We start from the raw sequence: 19,352 nt of genomic DNA on the forward strand, positions 1-19,352 counted from the left end.
AATAATAAGTATACAGCTCATATATTTGCACAGAGAACACACATGAAACCAACACCCAGATCAACAAAAGGACCATCATGAGCCCCATGAAACACCCCCAAGCCCCTTCCAACAACAACCTCCCACCGAAGCATGACCGTTGTTCTCACTTCCAGCGGCCTGGTTAGTTTTGCAATTATTGAACTTTATGTAAGTGGCAGCAGACAGCATCTTTGGGTCTGGCTTCTTTTGTTCACATTATGTTTGTGACATGCATCCATGTGGTTATGGAAGCAGTTCTTTTGTTCTTATTGCTGGACAGTATTCTGTTGAACGCAACACTATTTGTCCATTCTTCCATTGATAGACATTTGTATTGTCTCCAGTTTGGGGCTATTGCAAGTAGTGCATTCTCCCATGTGTATTTTTGTAATCATAGATGCATATTATTTGTTAGGCATCAGACTTTTTACAACTTAAAAATATAAATTAGCCTGACCAGGCGGTGGCAGAGTGGATAGAGTGTTGGACTGGGATGCGGAGGACCCAGGTTCGAGACCCCGAGGTCACCAGTTTGAGCATGGGCTCATCTGGTTTGAGCAAAGCTCACCAGCTTGAACGCAAGGTCGCGAGCAAGGGGTCACTCGGTCTGCTGTAGCCCCACAGTCAAGGCACATATGAGAAAGCAATCAATGAACAACTAAGGAGTCGCAATGAAAAACTGATGATTGATGCTTCTCATCTCTCTCTGTTCCTGTCTGTCTGTCCCTATCTATCCCTCTCTCTGACTCTCTGTCTCTCTCTGTCTCTGTTAAAAAAGAATATATATATTTATAACATTGTTCTCAGTCTCTTGCATTATGATATAAATATACTGTGGGATTGGGATATAAAGAATGCAAACACATGAGAGGTGTCCTGTTGCCTGAGCTCTGTGGACTGATTTTAGCATATTCCCCACATGACCATCATTGACCCTTAGAAGCAATGAGGGTTTCTGTAGAGTTTGTGCAGCCGAGGTCCCATATAGTGTCTTTTCTAGTGGGGTCTCTCCACATACCTCAGATCCTCAATTCTGCCTTTGTGCACCTCATGACCTTAAACCATTATTTCAACCTCTCCACCAGGAGTTTCATCTGGAAAGGTTTGAACTGGATGATCTTCAAAGCTTCCAGTTCTCAAATAATTAGAAATTAACTGCTGTAGATAATTAATTATGAGAAGAATAGCTATCGTTTTCTGAGTGCTTATATTGCTTTAAATAATTTGTACACATTATCTCATTCCATTCTTCTAAGATTTATTAGCCCCATTGTAATGTTGAGAACACCGAAGCTCAGAGAGGTTAAATTTCTTACTGAAGACACACAGCAAATGTCAGAATTGGAGTAGGAATTAGGCCAGTTTCACTCTAGCCTTCACTCTCACCTGCTCCCTCAGTTGTTTCTTTCTTTTTCTCTTCTTTAATGAAATATTTCAAGCATACTAAAAAATATACAGAGAACAATAGAATTCACACATATCTACCAAATTGCCTTAGTGATAAAACATTAAAAACACAATTAAAACTCTCTGGACTCCTCCCTACCCTGCCCCCTCTCCCGGAAGTGGTAACCTCTCTCATAAATTTGATGTACATCATTCTTACATATGTTTCTATACTTTTACTATATGTAAATATGTATATGTGTATGTACTCAGAAAACTGTATTGAATTGTTTTTCATATTTTTTAATGTTATTCAGTGCTGTTATTTTTGTGTATGTCCTTTTGCATCTAGCCTTTTCCCCCGACTCAACATCATAATTTTGAGATTTATCCATGATGGTGGAGTTCTAGCTCATTAATTTTCACTGCTGCCTAGTGTTCCCCTTTAAGACTATATCTGAATCGATCCAGCTATTCTCTTGTGGATGGGCGTTTAGATTCTCTCACTGTTCCGCTGTTAAAATGCGCTGCAGTATACAATATACTATGTTTATGTACCATTGCTTCTTTGATCGGAACTGCAATGGGCAAACTCTCTTCATCGTACCAGGTTTTCTTTTAATGTGTATAACTGGGGTAATGCTGGGCAGTTGTAGTCATTTGTCAGTTTGTTTTTCTTTCCCCTGAGCACCTATGTGATAGACTGAACATTTGTGTCCCTCCAGTACTCATATGTTGAACCCTAATCCCCCATGTGATGGTATTTGGAGGGCAGGCCTTTAGGAGGTGCCTAGGTCATAGAATAAAGCCCTGAGGAATGGGATCAGTGCCTTCTAAAAGAGACCCCAGAGAGCTCCCTTGCCCCTTCCACCCGCGAGGACAGAGTAAGAATATGGCCATCTGTGAGCCAGGAAGCAGATCCTCGCCGGACACTGAACATGCTGGGGCCTTAACTTGGACTTCCCAGCCTCTGGAATTGTGAGAAATAGATTTCTATTATTTATAAGCCACTCAGTGTATGCTATTTTCATTATAACAGCCCGGACAGACTAAGATAACCTACTGTGTGCCAAGGACTGCGTTGAGGGCTAGGCAGAGAGAGTGGTTAAAAGATATGGCTCTTGCTGCCCAGGACTTTGCACGGCAGACCAAGCCCCAACCATTATCAGATAAGACAAGGGGGATGCTGAGAACTCACAGTCAGACTCTGAATGAAGGGGCCAGGGAGCAGACAGAGTTGCCACAGAGGAAGCAAAAATATAGGTGGGAGTGGCCAGCCCACCTGGGCATCATGCCCAAACTCCTTGCAATTAAAGGACCTCTTCCAACATGTATCTGCACCTAAGACAATGTCACAGTGACCTTTGCAATTCTCTCTTGTCAACCTCATTCTCTCTCCCATACATTAACAGCGATGTGTGAGTCAGTGTTTGGTGCCTGAAAAGAAATCTGACAGTGGGAAACCCACATATGCTTGAATTCTGGATGGGCATAATACACTTCGTGTACAGCAAACACTGCGGTAGCCTGTCTATACATGCCTATCATCTAATCCGCTCAAAATCCTCACGAGGTTAGAACTACTATTCTCGAGGTTTTCATTTCTTTTTATTTTTTTACTGATTGAGTTTTGAAAGATGGAGAGAGGAAGGAAGAGAGATAAAGAAGCATTCATTTGTTGTTTCACTTAGTTGTGCATTCATCGGTTGTTTCCCCTATGTGCCCTGACCACGGATCGAACCTGCAAACTTGGTGTTTCGGGTGGGCGCTCTAACTGACTGAGCTAACTGGCCCAGGGCTATTCTCTGTTTTTAAAGATGAGACTCAGAGAGGTTAAGGCCACCCAGCTGGGAGGTGGCGGAGCCGGGGCTCCATCCCAGGTGGTGTTGACTTCACTGTCCTTCATCTTAACCCTCTGAGCTCTGCCAGGGTTTGCCTGACGTTTCTGGAGGTAAGTACCCATCTTTCCACTTCAGAAAAATACCATCAAAACAAAGTTACTTACCACCTGACACAGCCCACTCACTACTCTAACATCAGGTCCTCAGGAAATTAGAGCAAATCCTATTTTTAGATGCTGCGGTTCCAATGACATTGATATATTGGTTAGTGACTTGTCTTATGAATGTTGCTCGGAGGTGTTACTGGATCTTATGCTCAGAAACTCTCTTACATCACCCTGTTTTAATCTCTATAATTAATTTCAAGGACCGCTTTGTTTCTTTTTCCTCCGATGTGAGTCCTGCAATAGACTTCGGCTAGAAACAATAAAATGCAGAGCTGAACTAGAAGGCGTGGAGAGGGGATGAGGTTCCTCTCAGAAATCTGAGACACAGATGATGTGTGGGATTAGCACAGAGTGGAGCAAGCTCTTAAGCAAAAAGTAAGAGTTTGTCCAATGGTGGGGTCTAGAGGAAGTTGACCTCATTCCTTCCTGCCAAAATGGACTGTGTATGTGTTTTACGCAAAAATTTTATAGCTCCGCTACTTGCTTTTAGAGCTAATGACATATCTTAGTTTCAAAGGCTAGTAATGAGGCGAAACAGAGTTTATGGGGAGGTCTGGCAGCCCCAAGACTAAGGCAAGGAAAGAAGAAGAACAGAACAGGAAGGAGGGAGATGATGGGAAGGAGAAGGGACAAACACACAGTGCTTGCTATGTGCTGGGAACACCTACCGCCTTCAATCATTTTCCTCCTCTTGTCAACACTGATTAGGCATCCAGGGTCAGAGACGTCATGCAACTGACCCCAGGACACACAGCTGGTAATTCTAACATTAGGATGGCAAGATTAAGCAAATAAAAATACAGGATACCCATTTAAATTTGAATTTCAGATAAACAGTGAGAAAAAAAATTAATATGAGCATATCACATGTAAAATTATAGACTTATACTAAAAATTTAACTGGGCATCCACTATGTTACCTGGCAACCCTTGCTGAGGTTCAAACATAGTTCTTTTTTCCTGTTATTTCTAAGACACCCCTTTACTATGAGATAGATATGACTGTAGAAAATAGTTTGTGATTATCATCAGCCACTATTATTTGAGTGCGACAATTATTTGCATCTGTTATTTCATTTGAAGCCCTTTCATCCTCATACCACCCCATCAAGTAGGTACTATTATTGTTCCCATTTTATGAACGAGGAAACTGAGGCTCAGTGAGATGAAATAACTTTACCACCATCACAGAGTCAGAGCTCATGTTTGAACCCAGTTCTATTTTGCTCAAGAATTTTCACTTAAAAAACAGCTTCTTCAAAAGTTATGACTTAACACATGCACAGAAAAGTGCTCAATACGTAAAAGCACAAATCAATGTCTTCTCACAAGCACCTGTGTAGTTACCATTCAGACCAAGAAAAAAAAGATGTCCAGCATGCCAGAAATTCCATGTGTTCCTTTCCAGTTCCAATGTTCATCTGCTTCAGATATACCACCCTTCTGGCTTCTAACACTAAAGTTGAGTTTTGCCTGCCTTTGAATGTTACATAAATGAAAGCATGCAGTGAGTACTCTTTGGTATCTAGCTTCTATCACTCAACATTATGCTTCTCAGATTCACCCTTGTGGTTGTGTATGGCTAGAAGTTTGTCATTTTCATTGCTGTATAGTATTCTATCACATGAATACTGTATACAGTTAGCCTATTTTATTGCTGGCAAATGTTCCAGTTGTTTGGGACTAAAAAATTCCTATTATAAGCCACAAAATTTAAGCTATAAACATTCTTTTTTTTTTTTTTTTTTTTTGTATTTTTTCTGAAGCTGGAAATGGGGAGAGACAGTAAGACAGACTCCCGCATGCGCCCGACCGGGATCCACCTGGCACGCCCACCAGGGGGCGACGCTCTGCCCACCAGGGGGCGATGCTCTGCCCCTCCGGGGCGTCACTCTGCCGCGACCAGAGCCACTCTAGCGCCTGGGGCAGAGGCCAAGGAGCCATCCCCAGCGCCCGGGCCATCTTTGCTCCAATGGAGCCTTGGCTGTGGGAGGGGAAGAGAGAGACAGAGAGGAAGAAGGGGCGGGGGTGGAGAAGCAAATGAGCACTTCTCCTGGGTGCCCTGGCCGGGAATCGAACCCGGGTCCCCCGCATGCCAGGCTGATGCTCTACCGCTGAGCCAACCGGCCAGGGCCAAGCTATGAACATTCTTGCATGTCTTTTGATGGACTTAAGCATTCATTTCTGTTGGTTGTATACCTAGGAGTGGAAATGCTGGCCATAGGGAGGGTACTATTCATCTCCAGTGGGTAATGTCACATAGTTTTTCAAAGCATTTTCACCATTTTACACTCCTACCAGCAGCACATTCGATTTCTAGTTGCTCCACATTTTTACCAGCACTTGGATTGTCAGTCTTCATCCTTTTTTTTTGTATTTTTCTGAAGTTAGAATCAGGGACGCAGAGAGACGGACTCCTGCACACACCCAACCAGGATCCACCCGGTCTAGGGGGTGATGCTTTGCTCATCTGGGACGTTACAACCAGAGCCATTCTAATGCCTGAGGTAGAGGCCATGGAGCCACCTTCAGCACCCAAGCCAACTTTGCTCCAATGGAGCCTTGGCTGTGGGAGGGGAAGAGAGAGACAGAGAGGAAGGAGAGGGGGAGGGGTGGAGAAGCAGATGGGCGCTTCTCCTATGTGCCCTGGCTGGGAATCGAACCCGAGACTTCCACACACCAGGCTGACACTCTACCACTGAGCCAACTGGTCAAGGCAGTCTTTGAAATTTTAACGTAGTGTTATCTCCTTACAGTTTTAATAGGTATGTCTTCAATTTCCAATTAGATTGAGTACCTTTTAATGAATTTATTAGTTCTTTGAAAATCTTCTTTGGTGAAATGTCTGTCCCAGTTTCTTGACATCTGGTTGGGTTTTCTAAAGCCCTTTACTATTGATTTGTAGAAGTTCTCTGCAGATTCTGGATTGGAGTCCCTACTAAGTGATGCATGTTGCAAATATCTGTGTTCTATGGTTTGACTTTTCACTCCCTTTCTAATGGTGCCTTTAAATAAAGAGAAGTTCTTATTTTAATGTAATGAAGTATATCAGTGTTTTTTGCCTTGTTTAAGAAATCATTCTTTGTTTTACCCCAAGGTTATAAAGATTGTCTCATCTAGAAGCTCTGCTGTTCTGCCTTTTACATTTAGGTGTACAACCCAACCAGGATTGATTTGTGTGCTTGGCATGAGGTAGGGGTTTTGGAAAACTCAATATTAGAGAGATGGCAAATGTCCTCAAACTGACCCTACAGACTCAATGCCATCCCTATTCAAACCCAATAGGTCTTTTGTTGTTGTTTTTGCATGAAGGACTTGATAAACGGATTCTAAAATGTATAGGCAAATGCAAAAGGCCAAGACATAATCTTGCAGGGGAGAAAAGGAAGAACGTGTTTTACTTGATATATCAAGACCATTAGAAAACTGTAGTAATTGAGACCACATGATAAAGATTACAAAATATAGCACAAAGATAATCAAATGGACCAATGGAACTAAATGAAGAACCCGATCTGGCTCCTGCACACACAGGGACATACGCTTTATGACAAAGGTGGCCTCACAGGGCAGTGGGGAGAGACAGTTCTTTCAGTCAATTGTGATGGCTCAATCGGACATCCACATGGGGAAACAAACTTGTCTCCCGAGTTCCCACTTTCAACCAATACAGGATGCCACGATGCTCTGTTCTTTTATGTTTTTATGATGGTGATAGTAACGATTGTAACATCACCATTTTATTTTTACAATTTTTGCCACTCTTGAGGTGTTTCCTAATCTATTATTTCCCCAAGAACCTTGTCGAGTGTTCAGGGAAGACACTATTCGTCCTTTTGTAGATGACGAAGCCTAGGCTCGAAGGCACAAGTGACCAACCCAAGGACACTTGCCCAGCACAGGAGCCTCACCTGTTTGATCCCAGCCCTGGGGCTCTTTTACTTTGTAGGGAGCCTATTCCCATTCCTCGGGGAGATTAGGGAGATTCTCTTTGTGTTAACAGCACTTACATATAGGTATAAAAAAAAGACTAGAAGGAAATACATTGAGATGTTAACAACCATTATCTCTGGGTGGTGGAAATAAGCTTGATTAGTTTTTCTCCATACTTTTCAAGCATCTTCTGAATTATCTCCATTAGAGAAGAATTAGTTAGAAAAGCAATGGGCTTTAATAAAACACATGCAGATACCAATTCTTGTTTGCTAGTCCCAACAAGGACTAGTCTGTTTATGGCCAGTGTAGAGCCAGCCTATCCTTGAGTGCCAACCTTAACAGATACTAGTTTGGAGTCAGGAAGTCCAGGGTTCAAACCCTAGCTCTGTTACTTTCTAGATGTACTAACCTGGTGAACCTCTTAATCTCTCTGGACCTCAGTTCTCCCACCTGAGAAATGGAGATGGAACTAGCCCCTGGGTTGTTCGGGTGATTTAATAAGGTAACGTGTTTAAAACTACATAACTAAGAGTCTGGCACTCAGGAGGCTCGCAGTCAGTGGGGGTGGGGGCTTCTCACATGCCGCTAGAAGAAGGGCTTATTTTCTAGAGATTTGCTGCAGATTTTCTGCAGGTGGGCGTAGCGATCATTATTTATTGTTCCCACTTTACAGATAAAGATGCAGAGGTTGAGAGGGGTGCTGAGACATTCCCATGGTCACAGAAGGAATCTTCTGAAACCCACTCAGAGGAGTAAGTGATCAGCCAGATACCACACCGCTTAAACCTATCGCTTGTTAAAGCAACAAACTAAACACCAAAACCCACACTGCTCTTTATTGGGTGTTTACTATTTGTGAGATACCCTGTCAAGCCTCTTGAACAACAACAGCAACAGCAGCAGCCGTAAGGAATACTCTGCCATTTATTGAGTGCTTCCGCAATGCCAGGCAGCTTGGCACTTGACAAAATCGTCTCAGTTAATTCTCCCAACAACCGTAGGACTTGGGTCTCTCCAGCCCATTTTCTAGAAGTGTAAACTGAGGCTCGGAGGCAAAGGCCCTTGCCCGAGCTCCGCAGCAGGCCTGCTACCGGGTCTGCCTAGTTACCCGGGAGACTGCGGGAGGGCCAGGTGGCACGCAAGGAGTTAAGCGGTAGGCAGTGCTGTGGCTCCGTGTGAGGAGCGCGCCCGGCTGAGGCGCTGCTGGCGGCGGCGGCGGCGGCGGCAGCGGCTCGGGAGCTGGGGCTGGGGACGTGAAGTCCGAGCGAGCGAGGGACGAGGCAGGGACGAGGCAGCGAGCGGGAGGCGAGGCGGCAGGAGCTCGCGTCCAGCCGTAGCCTGTGCCCCGCGCGCAGCGGGCCCGGGCATCCCCGGGACGGGTGGGCGCGCGGGGCCTCGCGGTGGCGCGGGGTCCCCGCAGTGCCGCCTGCCCGAGCCCCAGGCTCGCAGGAGCCCGGCTTTCACTTCCTCTCGTCTCCGCCCGCCTCCCCAGCTCGCCGGCTGGCGTCGCCACCGCCTCCTCGTCCCCGGCCACCGCTGTCGCCGCTGCTGCAATCCAGGACGCACACTTCCACTTTCCCGCTGGAGGCGCGGAGGATGCCCCTTGCACCAGACCCGGAGGAATAGCCCCCAGGCCCGACTGGAGGAGCCTTGGCAGCGAGAAAGGAAATCCAGACTCCGTTCCTCTTGGTGCCACTGCAGCAGCTGGCGGCGGGGAAGGCGCCCACGGAGCGGGCACGCCAGGCGGGACGCGGGAGTGTCAGAGAGAGACCCCGGGCGCCTGCCCGGCTCCGCTGGCAGAGTTTGAAAGTGGCTGAGACCCCCCCAGGTAAGGGCTGAGGGGGCTGAACGGGGTAAGAGGGTTCCATAGAGAGCGGGGCGCCGAGCTGCTGCGAAACGATTCCTGCTCCCCCCCCCCCAATCTGGGTTTCCAGTTCCAACCGTTTCTCCGCAGGCTGGGGGTTCAGCGCCCAGAGCCAGGTGCGTAAGGAACCCAGAGTGGTGACAGCCCAGCTCAGGGTAAATGACAAACTTTCCTCTGGCAGAGGGTGGGACATTCTGGCGCATCCAGGCTTTCTTTCCTCTGGACATCCCGTTGGGTCCCCATGGGCAGGTACTCAAGGGCTTCTCAGGCTGAGCTGGGGTGGGGGTGGGCAGTAGGCCCTTTTAATTTGATTCATGAATCACCACCGGTTCAGAGTTCTGGGGGAGAAGGAAGGAGCTGGTCATATTTTCAAGTTGGCTTTGCAAGGTATCTGTCGGGGATGATACTCTGGTGGATGAGGCTTCCTGTCATCTGGAGCCAGCATCCAGGGCTGGCCAGGGGATAGGCTTTGTGTCCAGCGCTTTGAAGGCTTGCTTATGTTCATTCTGGTGTGTGTGCATCTGTGTAAGGAAAGGGAGAAAGAACCGGGGGGGGGGGGAGGCAGGGGAACCCATTCAGCCAGATCACCTCCATCCAAGCCCTTCTAGCAGCCCCAGTGTTATCGCAGGAGAGGACTCACCTCCTTGGCAGAGATGACTCCAGGAGAGGCAGGGATAACCTTTCACATCTTTCCACTCCTTAGATAAGCAAAAGATTTGGAGGAAGTTTTTTGGGCCGCTCAGTGAGATCATTGGAGCTTGGGGAGGTGCAAACTTTTTGCAAAAAAGGAGGCTGGAGTGGACAGTTAATTGGATAGGGGCTCCTGGCATTCTCATCCTCAGCTCGGAGGATGTGGGTGGTCCCCCCACACTCTAGGCCCCTAGAGGCTCTGCTGAGGCTAGCACATAGCTCATGAGTTTGGCCAGATTATTTTTCCTCCTAATGAAAAGCATGATTCAGAGAGGCCACCTAGTCTCCAAGGACCATTTTGAAGCTACCCCTGTGGTCGCAGCCATCTAGAAGGCATTGTGCTTCCTCACTGAGCTTCCAGCCCCAGGCTGGGGTCATCCTGATGGACTGTTGGTCAGTGAGGCAGGCAGTGGAGGTACTTCTGGCCATGACCCAAAGCTGAGATATAGTCCCCTGGCCCTGTAATCACCTGCTTGGGCTGGGTGACTGCCTCTGAGGGATATAGCATTGCTGTGTGGTTCTTAAACAGAATTTGAGGCATGAGGTGGGTGTCTGAGGACCCCCTGCCCTTGCTTGGGTTTCTGACCTAGGGCCAGGCTAAGAGTTGCTTCCCTAGGCTGCTGAGAACGGGGTATTTTTCCATGGTGTCAGAGACCAGTTCTTGATATCGTGGGGAACCCCGTCTCTGGGTCAGGAGGTTCACTTTCAAGTCTGCCCTCGATTGGCTTTGTGACTTTGGGAAAATCACTAGACCTCTCTGGGCCACAGTTACTGCTTCTGTAAAAGGAAGAGTTTTCACATATCCTCCAACATCCCAGTTCAGTACTCTAACCCTGAGCAGTTATCACAGATGAGATTTTTAAAACCCTAGGAGTTGGTGTACTTTAATGTTTAAGAGGCCTGGGACTCAAGACAGTTCTGAATTTGATCAGTCACTTCACCCTCCAAACCTTGCTCTTTCCACTGTAAAATGGTGAGTTCCTGGTTCTGACTTCAGAAGGCTGTTGGGAGGACTAACGGTGATGTGCACGAAAGCACTCACTGTATCTAGTGGAGACTGGAGTGGAGCCCGCAGACACAGAAGCAGAGCTGTCTGTTTCCAGGTCTTGTGTGTGGGCATCTGTGCTGTCTTCCCCCGGGAGGCCGGCCCTATCCCTCGTGAGCTGGGGGCAGGGCCCTCTTTCTCTGCAATCACCTGGCACCTGCTAACCCCACCCCTTCTTTGCTGCCTCATAAAAGCACGGCTGGGCCAGCAGCTCCTAGTGGGGAGCCCAGGACCACCTGGGGAGGAATTGAGGCATCCAGCTGCTATGTCACCATGACAACAGGAGGTGGAGGTAAACTGTCTCCATGACTTCAACTTTGCAGCTGTGTAGGGACCCAAGGCAGAGTTCAGTGTGTCTGAGTGTCAGGCACTCAGTCTGCTGAGGCGGTCTGAGCCAGCGAAGCTGCTGTTCCCGGCAGGAACAGCCACGCTGGGGAAAATGCCTTCCGTGTATGGGTGTGTGTGTGTGTGTGTGTGTGTGTGTGTGTGTGTGTGTGTGTGTTGGGGGGGGGGGCAGGAGATGCTGAGATTGTAGGGGAAGGCAGTAGATTGATCAGTCTTATTTTTTTCTGAGTGGTTCTGAGGCTTGGGCCATGTATGTCTGTCCCCAAACTGGGGTTCCCCAGAGTCCATGCAGAGGCCATGGGGAAGGCAGGCTTTATCTCTGCCGACAGGGAGAGAGTTAACAAGCATGCAGCAGGGATCGGGGCAGGAGCAGTCCCGCCGTGTGCTAACTCAGTTTGTGGGCTTGACTGAGAAAATGAACGATTTGCTTCCTTCATGGAGTAGGTTGTGGGTGTGTGTGTGGACACATGTGTGTAAATGTGTGTATTCTCATGCAGGTTTAGGCACATGTACTTATATGAGCACATGTACTGACATAAAAACCTCAAGTGTGTGTGCACACATGTGAGAACAGTGTCACTATGAGTGTGTGCTTATGAGATCACATAAGCATGGATTTATGAGTATGTGTGTGTGCACATGTCCATAAGTGAATGCATGCCTGTGTGAGTCAGCATGAGTGTGGGGATGCGTATGCATTTATGAGTGTTAAACAGTTGTTTGTGAGTTGAGTGTATCTCTGAGCAGGCAGGTGCATGGCTACATAGCTGCACATGTGTGCTGTGTGGGTCTGTGCACATCTGCATGGTGCCTGCTTTGCTAGCTGTCTGTGCTGCCTCACATGTCTGTGTGGGCATTTGTGAGTGCACATGTGTGTGCAGTGATGTGAGCGTGAACTTGTGCACACTTATGGGCATATCTACCCACCTGGCTTTCAGCGTACACTTTGTACGTGCCTTCATATGCATATGTGTGTATAGCACTGCACATTTGATTGTCTCTGTGTCTGTGTGTGTGCATATATTGGTCGTGGTGTGATCTCTCTGAGTGTCTCTGTGAATATGTGTGACTTTCTGGGTGCGTGTATCTGGGAGTGTTAGAAGGTTCATTTGCTTGTGCTTCTGTGTATACGTGTGCTTCTGTGGGCGTGCATGTATGTGTATTCAGTATAAACTAAACTTTTTGTACATCTCTGTACACGTGTGTTGCTGAGTGTGTGTGCCTATGTGTAGCATCGCATGCTTGATTGTATCTCTGTGTGTATGTTTGTGTTTCTTAGTGCTGGTATCTGGGTGTGTTGGTTACAGTGTACATTTGCATGTGTCTCCATGTGTATGTGAGTGTCTCTAACTGTGTGTTTTGGGATGTTGCAGTGTAACTTGGGTGCCCATTACCTGTCTATGAGTGACTTTCTGAGTGTGGGTGCCTGGGGTGTCACACTGTACTTTCTTGTGTCTCTGGGTGTGCATTGTGTGTTTCGGAGTGTGTGCCTGTCTGTGAGCCCTGTCACTTTTGTGTGTCTTATGTGCATGTTTGTGTTTCCAAGAGGCACATCTCTGCAGGTCTGTCTGAGTGTCACCTGAGGTGTAAAGGTGTGTGTACATGCACCTACGTGTGGTGTAAACTCAACTGAGAAGTTCCAAACAGAAAGCATTTTGAACCTTTGAAACTACGCTGCTGCCTGCTCTTCAGGTTTGAACTGTACTCGTGCTGTGCACCTTCTGAGTGGCAGTTGGGCGATCTGGGCCAGCTCTGAGCAGCGAGCCGCATGTTGTGTGTTTGTTTTTCTATGTGCCTTAGCGCCAAAGCCTGTGTATTTTGCTGCCCCTGGCTCCCTCGACCCCCACAACAGCCCAAGTCTCTGTTGCTAGAAACCTGTGCTTTAGGACTGTTGCTGCACGAATTCACAGATGTTAAGAGCTCAGGTATAATTTTAGGCAGGAGGTCTGCAGATCGGCAGCCTAGGATGCACTGAGCATCTCATCGGCAGTGTTTCTAATTAGGAGCAACTTGTTTTCCTTAAATAAACAAATCAAGTGAGGAAAGAAATTGCCCAAGATTAATGGCTCCCTGGAGCAGGTCCAGATGTTGGGAAGATAGGGATGGGGTCGCCAAGGACTATATATTTTACCGCTAAAAGTCTCTTCCAGATTTTGACCTGGGGCTGGAGAGGAAGCTGGTGAGGCAGGCAGAGCCGGGCAGTGGAGGTTGGTGTTTGGTTATTGGGGTACATGCACCAGTGGCCCCAATTCCTCCTTCCTCCCTGTGTCCATGCCCTCAGCCTCGCAACTTCGCCATTTTTCCCACTCAAGGGACAGGCAGGGTTTATGTTCCTGGTCCTTCATTTTGTGACTAGCTTTGGCCATTAGAGTGAGGTGGAAGTGACAGTGTGTTTGTTCCAAGCCTAGGACTCAGGGAGCCTTGCATGCTTCTGCCATGGCTGGGAGAAAAGCTCCCCTAAGCTAACCACTGTCCCCTCAGCCTGGCCCCAGAGTGAATACATGTCCAGTCACCTTGGGTCCAAAACTTGGCCAAGAGCTTAGCTCAGCCACAGTCAGATTAGCTAAATAAATGCTCTTACTGCACGTCACTGGGGGTTGTTTGTTACCCAGCATTATTGTGGTTATAGCTAACCAATGCAGTTACAAGTAATCTGTGTTTCCTTGTCTTGTTTGACCCCAGTACTTGCTCAGAACTGCATAATGAACACCTGTACTTCTCATGATGAATACTCCATTTCTACCTAGCTTTGCTCATTCTGACATTAGCAGTAATAATAATAGCAATAATAATGATGATGATGATAGATATTTGTGCAGCGTTTACCAATAACACACTCCTCACCAGAGGCTTTATATATCTCTCATTCATTACCCAGGACAACCCTATGAGGTTGTCTTGTTACAGTCTTCTGTTTTAATCTGTGAGGCTTAGAGACATGTGTTGGCTTGCATAGGTCACACAGCTGAGAAGGGTCAAACCTGGGATTTGTACTCAGATCACTTGGAGTCAGAAACCAAGTTTTTTAACCATGATGTCATATTGCTTCCCCAATGCTAGCAGGTATGTTTGACATACTGACATTCTAACATACATTGGACATTTCCCCTTAACTTAGCTGGAGGTTAGGTAGGCAGGAATGAATCTTTCGTAGAAGTGGGAAGTGTCTATTTTGATGGGGTGTGTTTGGGCGGTGGCATTCTCTCACTCATTCATTCTTTCATTCGTGTATTTATTCACTGAACATCAATATTTGTTGACACTTGGTATTTGCTCAGAATCTTCTAAGTGTCAGACTCTGGGCTGGGCACTGAAGACACAGAGATGAGAGACCCCAATTCTGTCTTCAAGGAGCTTACAGTCTGGTGAGGAAGCAAAAAAACCTGGGCTCTAAAGGCAGGTTAGACTGGGGTCCAGTTCAGCCCTGACACCTCCATGGGAACATCTTGAACCATCCCTTCCCCCCAACCAGGTTGTTGTGAGGATCAAAGGTGATCATGTTGTCAGGGCTCTTCACACAGTGCCTGGCATGTCGGAAACAGTGGCTTCCTCCGGTTCTTCCTCCTATTCTTCCTCTTCCTTTTCCAAAGGAGACAGTTGAATGTCACAGCCAGAGCGACACTGAGATGGAAGAAACCAGAGGCCATGGGTCCCTGACAGCAATGCCAACCATCCTGCTTTGTCTGAAACAGAGAGGTTTTCCAGAATGCACATTTTAGTGCTAAAACCAGGAGAGCCCTGTGCAATGAAAGTTGGTTGTCCTAGTCCCCGAGGAGGTGTCAGACCCAGCTGGGAATGACTTGGGACAGGGCTTGACAAACTATGACCCACAGGCCAAATCTGGCCCCCCGTCTATTTTTATAAATAAAGTTTTATTGGGACACAGCTATGCCCATTCGTTTACAGATTATCTGCAGCTGTTTTCCAGTTGCAACTGTAGAGTTAAGTAGTTGTTACAGAGTCCATGTGGCCAGCAAAGTCTAAAATATTTGCTATCTGGCCTTTTACAGGAAAAAAAAAAATTGCTAAACTCTGAGCTAAAAAGCCCAGCTGGGGTCCTGGGCCTTGATCAAGAGAGATGAGTCCAGAATTCAATGTACTTGGGTTAATCATTGTGGCTCAGGTTCCCATCTATCCACAGGTGGGGCATCCAGAGGGTCTAGAAAGGGGCAGCAACTCCAGAGACTTTGTGAGCTTGGAGAATTGTTAGATGGGGAGGTGGAGACCCAGAAAAGGGAAGAGACATCCCAAAGCTGCCTAGCCAATGGAAAGCAGGTGACTATGGTCTTAATCCCTGAGCATCTGGGAGAATAGCTGTGTGCCCTTCCCAGTCCCACCCCCAACTAATGCATCCTGCTGCAATATACTTCTCACATCTTGATGTTCACGTTTCTAATTCAGCCTCTATATATTGTATTCACTGTTGCCTTTAAATTCTCTGTGTTGTCCTGTGAATGCAGGTTGAAGAGAAGAACCCCTGGCTGGGTAGTGAAGGGTCCTCATCCTGCTAACTATTGACTGACTTAGTGGTCCTGAGCAAATCTCTCCCCTTCGGGGGTCCTCAGTTTTCCTATCTGTAGAATGGGACAGGAATTATATATAATCACTAAGGACTTTCCCAGTCTGGCCTTGTATGGTCCCATTTCCTTTTCTGATTGAAGTAACCCCAAAGCCCCAATATATGTTGGCCTCTGCAGCAAGGTGGTCCAGCAGGACCCAATCTACTGATCTCCCCGATGACGAAAATCCCTGTCATCCTCACGGCTTCTGTTTGTAGGGTGTTTACAATGCCGGACATTGTAATCAGAGCTCCACTTGCATTCTCTCACCGAGTTCTTATGAGTTAAAGGATCTCTGTCTCCACTTTACAGGTCAGAACACCGAGGCTCATACAGGTTCATACACACATTCTGAGTCATGCAGTCCATAAGAGGCCGAGTTAGGGTTTGCGCCCAGGTCTGTCTGACCCCAAAGCCTCTGTGCTCAGCCACTCCTCCCACCCTCCTCCCCTCTCTGCTGTGTCACCACTGTCTTTCCCAGGTGGAGGCAATGAGCTATTTTAGGAACCCCTCTGAGGAAGGTTTCCATTCCCCTCCCTCTCCTTTATTAACACGGAAGTCAATTGAGCCAAGCCCGGGTCCATCCTTGCAGGTCTGATGGTGGCAAACATGGGTCTGTCGGCGAGGCTGCAGTCTGGGTATGCGTGGGGAACTGCGGATGGCTGAAGGGTTTTCTTTAGGACAGCAAACAGCAGATGAATCAAGAGGTTCTGGGGCACCAGGGCTGCGGGCACCAGGCTCTGGCTCTGCAGATTCACAGACTATCCCGGAACCCCCGGGAGGCTGGGGCCACACAACATTTGCCATGGTGAACAGTGTGGAAGTTTCCAGAGACGGCAGATCACTTATGTTTCTCCCTCTCTTGGGTTGTCCCCAAGGTGAGCCTCGCTTTGCTGAGATGGCCTCGATTTCTCCTCTCCGTTTACAAGTCAGTGGCCTGGGCCCTTGTGGTTTGAATGCCTACCTTGTGGGACAAGGAGCAAATTTAGAGTCTGAAACAATTAGACCTGCTTTCGTTCTCACACAGCTCTCAGGTGTATCACCCTTCCTGCAGGCTGTTTGTCCTGGAAACAGCCACATGCAAAGCAGGGAAAGAAAGTCATCCCACTGAAGTGCCACAGTGTCCGTATCAGAAACAGAGCCAACATCTCTTCACTCAGAGCCTGTTTACTCTTGCTTTGCACACCATTCTGATAAGCTCCGTGACCTGCTTTCCCAGCCTTCTAGCCTGTAGAAGGAGCAAATCAGAAGCGCGTGAAACAGTAGAGAAAGCACAGTGACAGCAGCTGGAAGCACCAGTTGACAGCTTAAGAGCAAGGATACAGGTGAACAGATTATAAAAATAAGAAGTAAGAAAACGAAAGAATCACAGTGGGGAAGGAATTTAATGCAGGGGTCAGTTGACCTCATCATCATCTCAGTAGCTTACACTCAATGTTATAGGACAATGTAACCAATTAGAGAACAATGTACAGTAGTCCCCCTTCCTTATCTGTAGGGGATGCTTCCCAAGACCCCCAGTGGATGCCTGAAACCACGGATAGTCCCGAACCCTATATATTCTGGGGGTTTTTCCCTATGATAAAGTTTAACTTATAAATTTGGCAACTTCATGGATAGAAGATTCGTCTTTAACTGTAGATCTTAGCAACCTCAGCATTCGATTTTTTTTCTTACCTTATTAAGTTGAGAACTGTCACCTCTTCAACTTAAAAGAAACATTTTATGACTTCTCTTGGGCATATCTGAATTGCCAGCATCACTACTCTTGTGCTTTGGGTGCATTATTAAGTAAAATAAAGGTGACTTGAACACAATCACTGCGAAACCTCAACAGCCGATCTGACAGCTACTCAGTGACTAACGGGCAGGTAGCACACAGAGCGTGGTGCCTTGGACAAAGGGGTGATTCACATCCCTGGCTGCATGGAGCCGTATGGCGCGAGATCTCATCACGCTACTCAGAATGATGTGCAATGAATTGTTTATTTCTGGAGTTTTCCATTGAATATTTTTTGGACCACGGCTGACCGCGGGTAATTGAAATCAAGGAATGTGAAACCGCGGATTAGGCGGGAATACTATAATACAGTGTGCTGTGTTATGGAGCAGCAAAAATGTTGTAGGCTTCTGTGATAGCCCTGAGAAACAGTTGATCCCCTTTCAGGAGGCAGGGGAAAGGGCAGAGAAGAATTCATTGTGTAAAGTATTCTGATCCCATGGTTAACTAAGTGTTTCTGTGCACGATGCCTCGGGTGTCTGGAAAATTCGCTTACATGGAACTCTTCGTTTTTCACAGTGTTGAGTAAGTGATATCTTTCCGCACTTAGAAGAGTATCTGGCACATGGCAGGCACTCAAGAATTAAACATTCTTTGCAATCAGAGAACGGGTTCAGAGGCTAGCCCCTTCTCAACAGCTGATGGCTCAATCTCTGGCCTCAGTGTTCTCATCTGTAAAATGAGGACAGCTGTTAAGTGAGCTAACGCTACTGCTGAAAACCAAACCTGTCTGCTTGGCCTCCAGCTTGTGACATTTGCTTCCATAATTCATGTGGAAGCCAGTCACCTGCAAAAACAAGTCTCAAGAGGACTCTGAGAAATGTCATATAATTACAACTCGAAGTAAATGCCAGGAAGGAAAGTATCTGACGCTGGGGGATGTACAAATTAGGTGATTTAAATGGAAGGCTTCCCTAAGAAAGGAAAAAAATGAGCTGGAATCCGGAGGATGTGCAAATCTGATAGCATGTGCAAAGGTCCTGAGGTGGAAAGGAGAGTGGCATGAACCAAAGCCATGGATACTTGAGCTTTGGAGGCAGGGGAGGGGCTGGTACACAATGAAAGTGGCCAAATCTCAGGGCCTTGTGGGGTCCTTAAGTGTTTTGCTCCTTATCCTTCCAGCAGTGGGAAGCCTTATAAAGATTTTAAGTATAGGGAGTGAAATGGTTAAACCCTGGCCAAAGCAACAAGACAAAATGTCGCCCCCATATGAAGTGGGAGCCCATTGAAATCCCAACAAAGAGGGAGCTGAGCAGGCATCAGCGATTTCAGGATTTTGGCCTTATTATGCAAAACACACAGCCTTCCAAAGGAGAGGTGAGCTTTGGAAAAAAAAAATAGAGTCAACAAATTAGATTTTTTAATCTGCTTTAAGTTGCTGAAATGCCCCTGTCTTCCTTCCATTGTTACCTGATGGCCTGTGGGCTATTTTAACTTATATTAGAGAATTCTATTTTAATTAAAGGAGTTTTTTGAAAAACAAATACCAGCCGTGTTTGATAAGATAGAATTTTTAAAATGGCACTGGGGAAATGCCACAGAAAGCTTTGATTTTTCTCCTTATGGCATCTGAACTGATTTAAATAATAATTGTGTAGTTCATCTCCACACAGCCTCCCCTCCTCCCTTCCTGGCCTCCCCAACACGCCGCACCACAGTGTACCAGCAGCCCTGAAAATATGCTGTTTCTAAAACCCCCCAACTCTCAGCTTATAGAG

The 19,352-nt window shown here is 46.9% G+C and overlaps 1 protein-coding gene across 3 annotated transcripts in view; it reads left to right on the top strand.

Annotated features, from left to right (window-relative positions):
* The first annotated feature begins 8,376 nt into the window (after positions 1–8,376).
* The window catches only part of WSCD2 (WSC domain containing 2), a 91,271-nt gene continuing 80,295 nt past the window's right edge, over positions 8,377–19,352 (top strand). Inside the window, exon 1 of one of the 3 annotated variants that reach the window (XM_066260303.1) lies at positions 8,377–9,179. The gene's annotated coding sequence lies outside the window, so the exon portion shown is untranslated. Of the gene's footprint in view, positions 9,180–11,184; positions 11,243–19,352 lie in introns of those variants that run through there. The other 2 variants (XM_066260301.1, XM_066260302.1) reach the window with 2 other exon arrangements.

Source organism: Saccopteryx bilineata, chromosome 2 (assembly GCF_036850765.1).
Source record: "Saccopteryx bilineata isolate mSacBil1 chromosome 2, mSacBil1_pri_phased_curated, whole genome shotgun sequence".
Taxonomy (NCBI): Eukaryota; Metazoa; Chordata; class Mammalia; order Chiroptera; family Emballonuridae; genus Saccopteryx; species Saccopteryx bilineata.